This window comes from Dasypus novemcinctus, chromosome 1 (assembly GCF_030445035.2).
Source record: "Dasypus novemcinctus isolate mDasNov1 chromosome 1, mDasNov1.1.hap2, whole genome shotgun sequence".
In the NCBI taxonomy this organism is placed as follows: Eukaryota; Metazoa; Chordata; class Mammalia; order Cingulata; family Dasypodidae; genus Dasypus; species Dasypus novemcinctus.
The window spans coordinates 47,421,566-47,434,340 of NC_080673.1; the positions used below are offsets into that span (position 1 = coordinate 47,421,566).

Consider the following 12,775-nt stretch of genomic DNA (forward strand, 5'->3'; position numbering starts at 1 on the left):
TAGGAGGAAGAGGAAAACTAAACCCTCACAGTGACTGGCAGCCATCTTCCTCCAGCAGGTGGCAACAGACTTTGGTGAGGGGAGTAACTTACAACTTAAGACCTTATGACTATACCTTTCTACCCCAAATACTCTTCATATTTGCCAAAAGAGTTCTGGTACTTTGTATCAGCACCCCTTTGGCTGATAATACAATGTCCTATAGCTGCCTAGGCATTTTCACTCTTAACAGTTCTTTTTTTCTCCTCAGCCTGATTCATTTCAAGTGGCTTGCCTGCAAGTTCACTGATTCTTTCTTCTTCCAGTTCCATTCTGCTCTTGAAACTGTCCTGCACAGTTATTGTGGTCTTCAAATAGTTCTGTTTGGTTCCCTTTTAAAATTTCTATCTCTTTACTTAACTCTCATATTGTTATTCACCATTTTCCTGATATCCTGTAGTTCCTTTTATGTACTTTCCTTCATCTCCTTAAGCATTTTAAAGACCATTAAAAAAAATGATTTGTATGTTATGTTCACATTCTCATATTCTTTCTTTGTTTACTGTATTTTTATCCTCTTCCTTTGGATGGGCCATCATTTCCTGTTTCTTTCTTTCTTTTCTTGTACTCTTGTTGCACACTGTACATTTTTTTATTTGTTTCTCTCCCCATCTCGCCCCCCCCACCCCAGTTGTCTGTTCTTCTTTTGTCCACTTCTGTTGTTGTAAGTGGCATGGGAATCTTTGTCTCTTTTTGTTGCATCATTTTGCTGCGTCAGCTCTCCATGAGTGTGGTGCCATTCTTGGGCAGGCTGCACTTTCTTTCATGCTGGGCAGCTCTCCTTACGGGGAGCACTCCTTGTGTTGTGGGGCTTCCCTATGTGGGGGCATCCCTGTGTGGCAGGGCACTCCTTGTGCACATCAGCACTGCACGTGGGTCAGCTACACATGGGTCAAGGAGGCCCGGGGTTTGAACCATGGACCTCCCATGTGGTAGGCGGACACCCTATCCACTGGGCCAAGTCCACTTCCCTGCACACTGTATATTTTAATTTTTAAAAAATGTTAACACTGGGATTTACATCCTGGGTGCCTGTAACCAGCTAGTGATAAGACAGAGATTTTCTTGAGCTTTAGCCTTCCTATCCAGGTGTTCTGCCTAAGGCTAATGCAAGATGCAGAGTTTCCCTTGTCTTACTGGGCCTCTGTCTTGTCCTGGGATTTTGTGCTCCTGTTTACAGGAGCTTGGTTGTCACCTGTTTCCCAGGGAACTAACCTTCCTTTCCTGGATAGCTGAAGCTGGCAGGCCTTTGTCACAGACTATCTGCTGCTACAGTTTTTTTATATGCCTTTTGCCTGTAAGGCAAATTCTGGTAGGAACATCTCCCCAGGGAGGACTTTCCCACTCAAGACCAGGCCATAGACCCATGAAGGGGATGCACATTGGCTCCAAAGTATCCTGTGGAGGGGTCAGGAAGGGCACTTCTCTGATAGCTCCTCAAAGCTGAATTTTCCTGCCCTGCCCAGCAAATGCAGCCCTTCAGCCAACTTTCTCCATGGCCCTGAGGAAGTCTTGCATCTTTAAATCTCCACTGCTTTCACTACCGTCCATGGAGGGTTGAAATAATGACTGCTGCCACCTTTGTCTGGGGTGGGTTGAAACAACAGCTGCCTTCAGAGCTGGAACTTGGTGATCCAAATTCATTAATCAAAAGCCATGATCAGTGATTGGTCATACACACCCCTTTTCTGGAAAAGAGGATTTTTACATCCCTTTCTGTCACCAGCCACTAGCAAAGGATTGGACCCCATGGTGTCTTGCCATGAGAGTGGGAGATGGGCATTACTAGCCACCACATGGAAAGAGCAATTGACAGTTGTTCACCATAATTTATCAGCCTCTTCCTCCTACTCTTCCCTGGAAAATTCTTTTGGCCTCAAGAGTTTCAAAATAGTAGTTTCAGACATTTTCTGCCTATTTTGTTGGAAGGACAGAGTCTTGGTGCTTCGTACTCCACCATCTTCTCAGAAGTTCCCTCACGAAGAATTTGTTCTTTCACCTTTTAAAAAGTGCTAAAAATAGGTTTATTTAATATGTTATGCCTTGCACGGGAAAGTGTTGATAAGTTAAATAGAATTTTCTAACTTTCTGTTGGTTAAATTTGTATGAGGAAATGCTATTAATATAAATTTCTGGAAATTGTATAAAGTTCCTAGAGATTTGTCAATGTCCTCACTGTCCCTGAGATGTCCTAGTACTGATCTGCCTGATATTAACCAACCGTATTATTAGTCAACATTTCAGTTTCTCTTTAAAAATGTTGCATGTCTCAAACAATTAAATTTCCTTTTCAAATGCATTATTTTTGTAATGAAATTTCATCAGAACTTTCACTTTTGTAAATAGTAATAAGTTAACCAAGGCCATTTTAAGTCTTTTGTCATCTACAGGCAATTTTATTATTACACTTCCCTGAAAGCACTTGTAATCAGTTATAGTCTAGATACTTCATCTTCAACAAAAATGAAATGTACCCCACTAATGCAGGGTGTTAATAATAGGGTGGTATATTGGAAAAATACACCCTTATGTAAAGTATGGACTATCATTCATAGTACAATTATAATATTCTTTCATCAATTGTAACAAAAGTTCCATACTAATGCAAAGTGTTAATAATCGGGGTGAATATGGGAATGCTGTATTTTTTACATGATTTTTTTGTAAATCTACAGCTTCCCTAATTAAAAAAAATTTTTTTAATGAATTCCTTAGAAGTGCATGGGAAAGACTATGTCTAGTGCTCTGGGTCACAGGCTTCTACTGATGTTGCTTAAATAACTCTGACACCCTACCACTGGACTAAGTCAAGATTCTAGAATTTAATGAAGAAGCTAGAGAATGATAACACAAGATTGAATGGAACAAATACTAATCACCTACTATTTTTTTTTTTAAAGATTTATTTATTTATTTAATTCCCCACCTCCCCTGGTTGTCTGTTCTCTGTGTCTATTTGCTGCATCTTGTTTCTTTTTCCGCTTCTGTTGTCGTCAGCGGCACGGGAAGTGTGGGCGGCGCCATTCCTGGGCAGGCTGCACTTTCTTTCGCGCTGGGCGGGTCTCCTTACGGGCGCACTCCTTGCTCGTGGGGCTCCCCTACGCGGGGGACACCCCTGCGTGGCAGGGCACTCCTTGCGCTCATCGGCACTGCGCATGGGCCAGCTCCACACAGGTCAAGGAGGCCCGGGGTTTGAACCGCAGACCTCCCATGTGGTAGATGGACACCCTAACCACTGGGCCAAGTCCATTTCCCCTAATCACCTACTATTGAATGAATTGATAAAGAATGATTATAACTTTGTTTGGATTATTGTTAATATTTTAATGTTCTATTTTTTAGACACTAGGATCCCTTACGCAGAAAGCAGATGTGGTTCAAGCGACTGGGCTCCTGTCTATCATATGGGAGGTCCAGGGTTCGGTTCCCAGGGCCTCCTGGTGAGGACAGGTTAGCTGGTGCACTGAGCTGGCCTGAGTGATGAGCTGGCCCATGCGGAGTGCTGGCCCATGCAGTGAGTTGGCCCAAGCAGAGATCTGGCTCAGCAAGATGATGCAACAAAAAGACACAGAGGAGAGACAATAAGAGATACAGCAGACCAGGGAGATGAGGTGGAACAAGAGATTGAGCACCTCTCTACCACTCTGGAAGGTCCCAGAATCGGTTCCTAGTGCTGCCTAAAGAGAGGACAAGCAGACACAGAGGAACATATAGTGAATGGACACAGAAAGCAGACAACAGGATGGAGGGGGTTAAATAAATAAATAAATCCTAAAAAAAAAAAAAGGAATTCCTTCCTCTTTCCTCTTAAGCTATCTATAATTCATAAAACACTCATCTGTTTCTACCTTCATGCCTGCACCCTTCAGAATTTGGAAACTCTTATTGAATATTCTAATTTTTATGGCAAAATAATTATCTGTATAGGTTCAATCAGAATCTGTCCCCCTTGTTAAAAAGACATAATTGAAGATAGTGGATATATAACCAAGGCTTCGACTGGAATGTCATGTTTGAAAATGATGCTCATTTAGTAAGATGTGACCCAACATTTTTAAGGAACTGAGGTTGACTTTATGGAGCCAATACTTACAAAACCCTTCTGGAAAACCAGTCTGGAACCTAGGTCCAGGGTTTCTAGCCTTATAGATCAGTAAAGAAAATTACTATCTGGGCTGCAGGTAAAATCTGGTGTCTAGTTGTTAGCTTAGCTTCCTAGTCTTGAGAGGTTTTTAAAAGTCCACAAAGCAAACTTTAAAAAGCCTATATGCTGAATTGCCATTTTTGCTGCACCTAAGTAAATAATCAGGCAAAATTTGATGAAACCAGCCTTATTTTATTATTAAGAATGTCTTTTTGAGCTTATCTTTGATCATAAGGAGGGTGAATGTAGAGAAATTTTGTTTCAGTGGAAAACTATAGCACACTCCTGTGGGTTATCAGAGTCTGGTCCTGTTCATTCTTTGAGCTATTTTGTACTGCCTCTGTAAACTGCAGATGACTTCATGTTTTGTAAGTGAACTGGATCCTGTGATCTTGCACATATTGTCGACCCTCAATGCTGGTCAGAGAGCTAACTTGGTATCTTTTGTATACCGGACCTCAAACTGACACAGGAGGGCTACCACCCCAGTCCTGACCTATTATGTAATGCAGGCTCTGCCCCTTCAGAGCATCATCACACCTTCCCCAGGAAATGTGGCCTGGAAAGCAGCCAGAAATACAGGTCAGGCTAGGAAACAGGGTAATACCACCCTCAGTGCTCCTCGGGCCCTCCAGGCTGAAGGTGACAGCTTAGCATCCTGTTCTCCAGAACAGACAGGAGCTAGACACCCTAACTGCCCTGCTTTTATGTTAATAGGCCTGGCATGATGATAAATAACCTGAATAATTTAAAGGACCAAGTTAAGGTGATTCATGATATCAGTTAGACTCAAACATCTCAATGGACAGAGGCCTTTCCTTGTCATAAGGCGATGCTATAACAGTTGCTGAAAGAACTTTTAGAAAATGTATTCCCTGCCTGAGGACTGCCTTCAATTATTTCTAGTGACCAAAGCACTCATTTTACTGGGCAGGTCATTAAAGGTCTAAATAAGATTCTACAAATAAGTTGGCATTATCATTGTTCCTATCACACTTAATCCTCTGGAAAGGTGAAGAGAACACTAAGACTTAACTGTCTGAATTAACAGTTTCCTAAGGAAACTGGTTAACTTGGCCTAAAGTTCTTCCACTGGCCCTTATGGCCATGCAAAGCACATATTTTGTGAAATATCAACTTTTTTCCTTTGAAATTATTAGTGGAGGACCTGTGTAATTTGCTCTCCATCTTTTTTTTTTAAAGATTTATTTATTTATCTATTTCTCTCCCCCCCCCCACCCCCCACCCCAGTTGTCTGTTCTCTGTGTCTATTTGCTGCATCTTCTTTGTCCGCTTCTGTTGTCATCAGCGGCAAGGGAATCTGTGTTTCTTTTTCGTTGCGTCATCTTGTGTCAGCTTTCCGTGTGGGTGGTGCCATTCTAGGCAGGCTGCATTTTCTTTCGCGCTGGGCGGCTCTCTTTACAGGGCGCACTCCTTTGCCCTCCATCTTAACAGTGATCTCCTTCTTCGCCAGCAGGAGATAATTCAATATTGTAAATCTCCAATGATTTGTGCTAAGGATTATCTCAATAGGTAAGAGACACCATTTCTAGATCCAAATCTCCCTTAGACTCCTCACACCCTAACTTCTGGCAATTAGGTATACTGGAAGCAACATTAACGCAAAACAGCCCTTGAACTAGGCTCGAAGGGACCTTACCAGGTATTCTTAACATTTACTACTGTAGTACAACTAGAAGAGATTGAATCTGGGGTTCAGATCTCACAACTTAAAAAGGCTCTCCTTTCCAACGATTAGACCTGTGACCAAACTGGGAATCTGCAGCTAAAATTTACTAGGACAAGAAGTACAAGACTTCATAAGGTGGAGAGCTTCTGTCCAAGATCACAAAACAAGACCCCATGAATTCTCCTACATTCCTGTTATATTCTTTATCACATACCTTATAATTATTGTTGTATTTTTATTGTTTCCACACACCTTTTGCACACCTTTTCCTTTTGCTTAGAAAATGTTACCACGAAAGATGTTTAAACTGTTCCTGTTTGCCTCTTCCTTCCTCTGTGCCATGGCTTGGAAAGACAATACTATTATTCACATTTTTTTGGTATTATTAAACTGTCTTTTTTATAAGGTACATAGATCCCAAAAAATATTACATTAAAAAATATAAGAGGTTCCCACATACCACCTCCCTCCCCACTCCTCTCACATCAACGACCTCTTTCACAGGCCATGGCAAAGGAGAGGAATCTAACTGACTGCTTGATTTTCCAGAAAAATTCTTGATCTGTTCATGATCCACTGGATCATGTCATCCTGCCAGTGACCAATTTTTAGGGATCCCAAGTGCCACAGTGTCTTGGAATCCAGCTAGCAAAATTGCCCATACATATAGGATCAGGCTATTGCAGTCTTTGTCACTTACACCATTTTCCCTTTGTATTTAGGTCTTTAATGATGTACAACATAATGTAAAACAAACCAAAGAGACTGGTTTTTATGACTAGGTTCTATTCATTATGTCATCCTAAAGCAATGAGCTGGAAGGTAAGGCTGTTCTTAAATGAGAAAAGAGGTAGTTAGTGTTAAACTGTGGCCTGTTTTCTTCCCCATACAATGTACTGGGAAAGGGCCAATGATTTCTTAAACTGATAACTGGTTCCTAGATCATGGGACTCTAAAATCCTGAGTAGAAGAGGGCTGTGGCCCAAATCAAGCCAAAAGAAACAGGCTCCGGGAGGGAAGCATGGTGACAGCCTAGAAGAGGCAAGTTCAGGACCCCAATCAGAAAAGGACATTCTTTGTACCTCAGAGACATTGCAGAAACAGTGTAACACTAAAAGACTCAGTTTAAAAAGGGAAAAATAAGCAAAACCCTGGAAGAACCATTCAATTACACTGAACATGGATTCACGTTCAGTTTACCCATGGAGTGAGGGATAGAAGGATAATCCAGCCCCAAAACAGTTCTGAGTTTGGCTCTGCTAACCCTTCTCCCTGATTCAACTTGGCAGCCAGGGCAGGTCTGGGCTGAGGATATACAGACCCCAGAATGACCAAGGCAGTCTCTGATGGGCTGAGGGGGAAAGCACACTTCTCAAAATAGAAATACATTTAATATAGAAGGAACAGTCAGGACTGTCCTGGTGGCACTTGACCAAGTCTTCCCCACTTTCTCCCTAGCTCAGAGCCTAGGTCCAAAAAGACTGCCAAGCACAGTCTCCATACCTGACCTTCCTCCCCCTAAAGAAAATCCAGAAGTATGCCCCTTCTCTTTGCCCACAGGTAGGCTCTGTAGGGCCTCCTGGGGCAGGGGTTCCGTGGCAGGGTCCAGGTAGGGCCTGGTCTCAACTGGTTCCTGCCTGAGCCATGGGGTCTTCCAAAGCATTGTCCTGGTCATTGTTGTGTAATACAAAACTTCCTTGATGTCTTTCAGTTCAAAGCCCATTTCCTTAAATTTACTCATTACCTGAAGAAATTCCATCATCTTTTCCTCTGAACACTTGCGTATTTCCAGAGCTTCTTCCACCAAAAGAGGGTTGAAGCCCTTCTCACAGAACTGTCCATATGCAAATAGTCTAGAATCTAGTCAGTATTCTCTCCTTTCTTCTTGGCTTTCAGGACACATTCATATGACCAGTCTCCACACACTGTCTCTCACTGGGGGACAGCATCTGCAGTTCAGAATAGGCCAGGAGACATCTGCGAGTGTTCGGTACTTGTGACACTGAGAAATTAGGAGGGGGTAACAATAGGACTTGTATTTGGAGGTTATGATTCTTCTGTGCACACAGACAAGACAGAGGGGGAAGGCATCTGGGAAGAGAGAGACAGGTTTGGCACCTCTGGGCCACTGTCCAAGTTCAAAGGTGAAAGCCAAAATGCCCATTGAGCTCACCGGCTCTGCTCTGGCTGGATGGCTTTAGGGAATTCTGAAACATGCCATTGCAAAGGCAGGATGTGCTATGGACAGTGCTCATTTGCTTGGCTGTCTTATTATTACCGTCATCAGAATCAAGTTGGGGAAGGACAGAGATTTGATATTGCTTACTGCAGTGATAGTGGGAAGGACACTTTGGAAGACAGTGACATCTTTTCACAGTTGCCCAACTGTGGTAAGGTTATAAAGCCACTGGGTTTATGAAGAGGCTTGAAATCTAGAATTGCCCACTCCAAGGATGACAGGATCTCCTTGCTTGAAAAACAGAACCAGACCCTCCACTGGGCAAGTTATTGTCAAAAAGCTGAGCCACAATGGGTCCAGTGGTTCCTACCAGAATGTTTTTTATCCGTTCCTTCTCATCAATAGTTTTTGGCTCCAGATTATCAAATGGGTCTTCTTCACACTCAAAAGAAGCTGGGATGAAATAAGACTTTATATGGGGTGGACTGAAAACTTTCTGTTTTTTAGCACTGCTACTGACCCAAGATGGGGTAAGGATGCTATTGTGCTGTAACCTAGCAAGGATGGGATTGATAGGCAGTGGCACTGTGGATGTAATGTGAGTCTTGGAGTATATTGCCCTCTCGGGTACTCTTAGAATTCACTTGAGTTTCTGCTTCCTCAGTCATGCACTTGGCTTCCCACTGGTCTTCTTGTATTTTCTTAATATCTTAGACCCATTTGATGGTTCTCTTTTCCAAGGAGAAGTGATACTGTACTTCTCTGACAACCTGCAATCAGGCAAGGAGAAGCCAATGGGTAGACCAACTTTAGCTGGTGGGCTTTAAAAAAAATTTTTTTTTTAAAAGAAGCTTTAGATTACATAAATGATACATCAAAACTATAGAGTGGAGTGGGTTTAGCTCAGTGGTTTGAGTGCCTGCTTCCCATGTACAAGGTCCCAGGTTCAATCTCTGGTACCTTCCCTGTCCCCCCAAAAAAATATATATAGGAGATTCCCATATACCCCACACCCTAACCTTCCTACACTTTCCTGCATTAACAACATCTTTCATTAGTTTGGTACTTTTGTTACAATTAATGAACACATACTGAAGCATTGCTGCTAACAGTGACTATAGTTTACATTACAGTTTACACTTTCCCCCACAATATTTTATAGGTTTTGACAAAATGTATAATGGCCTGTATCCATCATTGCAATGTCATGCAGGACAATTCCAATGTCCCAAAAATGGTCCCATGTTACACCTATTCTTCCCTCTCCTCTCAGAACCTATGGTGGCCACTGCATTTAAATCAATGATACAAGTTCTTCCATTGCTAGAATAATAATAAGTCCATAATAGAATAATAATAGAAAAATAATAAGTCTACTTTAGTCCATTGTTCATTCCCCAATCTGAAAGATTTTGGGATGGTGATGCCCACTTTTTTTCTGATTGAGAGGGGGCTTAGATTCAATAGGGCAGATGGATAGAACTATCTTGCTTGCTGTTGTAGATACTCTCTGCTTTTTGGGATGGGGGGATGGGGCCTGTCCAGCATCATCCTTTTGTTAGTTTTCTTGGGTGAGTCCAATGAATTGGAGAGTAGGTGTTGCAATTCTGCTGAGATTCAGGACTCAACTAGCATCTGGGCAGACTGAAAATTTAAGTCTCTGGGACATTTATTTAACAAGTATAATGCTAATTATAGATTCAAATAAAAGGCAGAAGAGCCAAGGGTAGGGAAATTATAAATTAGTCTAATTCTGTTACATTGGGGAACATAAATTCCAAAATAAGGGCCACTGACAGGGTGCCAAATTCCTAAGAGTGTCTGCCTTCCCTATGGTGTTTAGATGTCTCTAGAGCTTTCAGGAGCCCTACTGTTTGAGGCACTGTTTACTGTGAGTAGTGAGTCAGTGAGATCCTTCTGAGACATGCAAAAGCATAACCTCTGGAATGACCTCCTTACTTTGAAATCTTTTAGTCATAAAAACTTATTTGTATTTAATATTTCCCCCTTTTGGTCAAGGTATTTTTCCAGATGTATTACTAGTCAGCACTTGCTAACAATTCCTTGGTGCCAGGGAGGTTCATCCTAGGGAGTCAAGTCCCATGCTGGGGCAGGGGGTAGGTATTGTGATTATATGCTGAGTTTGGCTTAGAAAGAGGCCACAACTGAGCAACAAAGAGGCTTTCAGGAAGTAACTCTGGCAATATATAATACTAGACTAGGTTTCAATTTCACAAGAAAAGGTTCATAAATGCAATCATCAATATCAAGGGCATGGTGTAATGGTCTGTCTTCCATTGCTAGGCACTGGCCATGTACTTGGGGGGTTCTTGCCATTCTATTAGAGAATATAGCAGGACTCCTAGTGGTGTTTTGAATTTGTCTCCTATCCTAAATAGGACATCATCAAGGTAACAGAAAAGTTCCTTGAAGATCTGATGCCAGAGTTCTAGAATGCTAATTACATAGTTTGAATGACTTAACATGATGAAAAACTGCACCCAACTTCTTAGAAGCCATTTAGAATTTGAACTGCCACTGCTGCCACCATCCCAGAAGCTAAAAGGTGCTGGCCAGCACCCTGGCTCAGTCCCTGCTCAGCTCCTGATGACCCCTAGGAAGAGCAAACACTACCATCTCCAACTCTGCCCACCCCAGAACAGGCCATCACTTTAACCACCTCCAGTACCACTGCTTCCATGTTGAAACCTCCATGCCTTGTTTTAATCTTACAAATATTGTAAACTGATCAGTCCTTTCCCTGATGGCCATATACATTATGCATTAGTACATGATTGGCCCAGAGATTACACTAACTATATTATTTGTCCTCAGATCATCAATCCAAGAGACTTAACTGGACAGCTCCTCTTATGTATATTACTCTGTACAAAAATGACATTTTGGCCCATTTTGGATATGTGCTATTGTGGCAATTCCATAACCAATGCATGATTAGAAGCATCCAACTTGAGCATTCCCTGAACAGATAAATGTGTTGTAGGCTCAACTTTGTGTTATATTTTCATGTGTGGAAGGGTCTGAGACCATGACTTACACTCTCCATATACCTGGGCATTTCAGTGTATAGATGATTGGTATATGCCAGGCCTCTTAGTAGTTCCATTTGAAATTTGTAACAAATCTGAAACCTTATACTGGCCTTTTCACTTAAATTACAAGCACCTAGCCAAATGTGAGTTGCCCAAGTGGCGTCTGTAGCTGTTTGATATTGTTTATGAATTCCAAAAATAGATATTGGATTATGTTTGTAAACTGGTCTATCTGAAGTTTCACATTTACTTAATTATGATTATGGCTTTCATTGGGCCATGTAGGGGTGGGGACTCACAGATGAAAGACATGGTAAAAGACAGAGTTGGGAGTTTTGAGCTGGTGCCCAGGAAGTAAGCACACAGAGGAGCAAAGCAGCTGAGCTCAGAGAGAATCAAGCCTTGGGGAGAGAAACAGAGTCAGTCACCTGATAGTCTACAAGGCACTGGGGAGAAAGCAGAGCAACTGAGCCTGGAGAGAAATGAGCCCAAGGAAGAGAGGAACCAGGAAGCCTGAGCCCTGGCAGACATCAGCAACCGTCTTGCTCCAACACATGGCAATAGACTTTGGCGAGGGAAGTAACTCATACTTTATGGCCTGGTAACTGTAAGCTTCTATCCCAAATAAATACCCTTTATAAAAACCAACTGATTTCTGGTATTTTGCATTAGCACCCCTTTGGCTGACTCATATAGTGTCAATGACACTGGATGGGCATCTTTCATTGGACTCTTACCTCCTTGGATAGAGTTAACATAAATGGAAATATGATCAGAAACTTACCTATAACAGAGGAGAAATTGCTAAGCCCACTGCAAAAGCTATTGCTGCCCAACAAAAATCTTTAGATTCATTAGCCAGAATTTTTTAGATAAGAGAGTTGCACTTGACTACTTGCTGGCTGAGCAAGGAACAGTTTGTACATTTTCAATATCATCTGCTATACCTGGATAAACCCTGCTGGGAAAGTAAAAATAAAGTTACATGAAATAGTCAAACAAGCCACAAGGCTCAACCAAGTATGTCCTTTCTTGGAATTGTTCATTGATCTCTTTGATTTCAGTTGGTTGTGTCCTGGGGTCCTTGGCTCTGAAGCACAGTCCAAACATTGGACATTTTATTATGCATAGTAATGATAATGGTCTCCCTGGTGTACTATAACCTCTCTAAAATTTTTAAATGGTTGTACCCAGCCATCTTGCCAAATTTTCTCCTGGAAACTTATAACTTAGAGTTAATCACCTATGAGAGCTGTCTAGAGCTAATAGATGGTAATGAACAGTCATACTAATGCCTTAAATTTTTATTTCAGTCCTCAGCCTGTCCAAGGGATGGATCAAAATGGGGAAAATGATTTTTAAAAATCTATTAGGCCCAACATGGAGGCACCCATGCTAAGCCTCACATTAACAAAACCAAAACCTAAGCTAATTTCCATTTCCTGTATGTGTCCAGTATATTAGGCAGAGTTCTCTAGAGAAAATGAACTGACAGAAGATATATACATTTATTTATACACACACACATATATATATTATCTAAATATTATGAGATTTTTATAAGAATTGTCTCATGTGACTGTGGGGATAGGCAAGTCCGAATTCCATAGGGGAGACCAAAAGCTGGGAACTCTGAGGAAGGTTTTTGATGAATTCCCCAAGATAAACTG

At 41.7% G+C, this 12,775-nt stretch overlaps 1 pseudogene; it reads right to left on the reverse strand.

Annotated features, from left to right (window-relative positions):
- Positions 1-7,495: 7,495 nt before the first annotated feature.
- LOC101437825 (ubiquitin-associated protein 1-like) lies at positions 7,496-10,572 on the reverse strand (annotated as a pseudogene).
- Between the last annotated feature and the right edge of the window lie 2,203 nt (positions 10,573-12,775).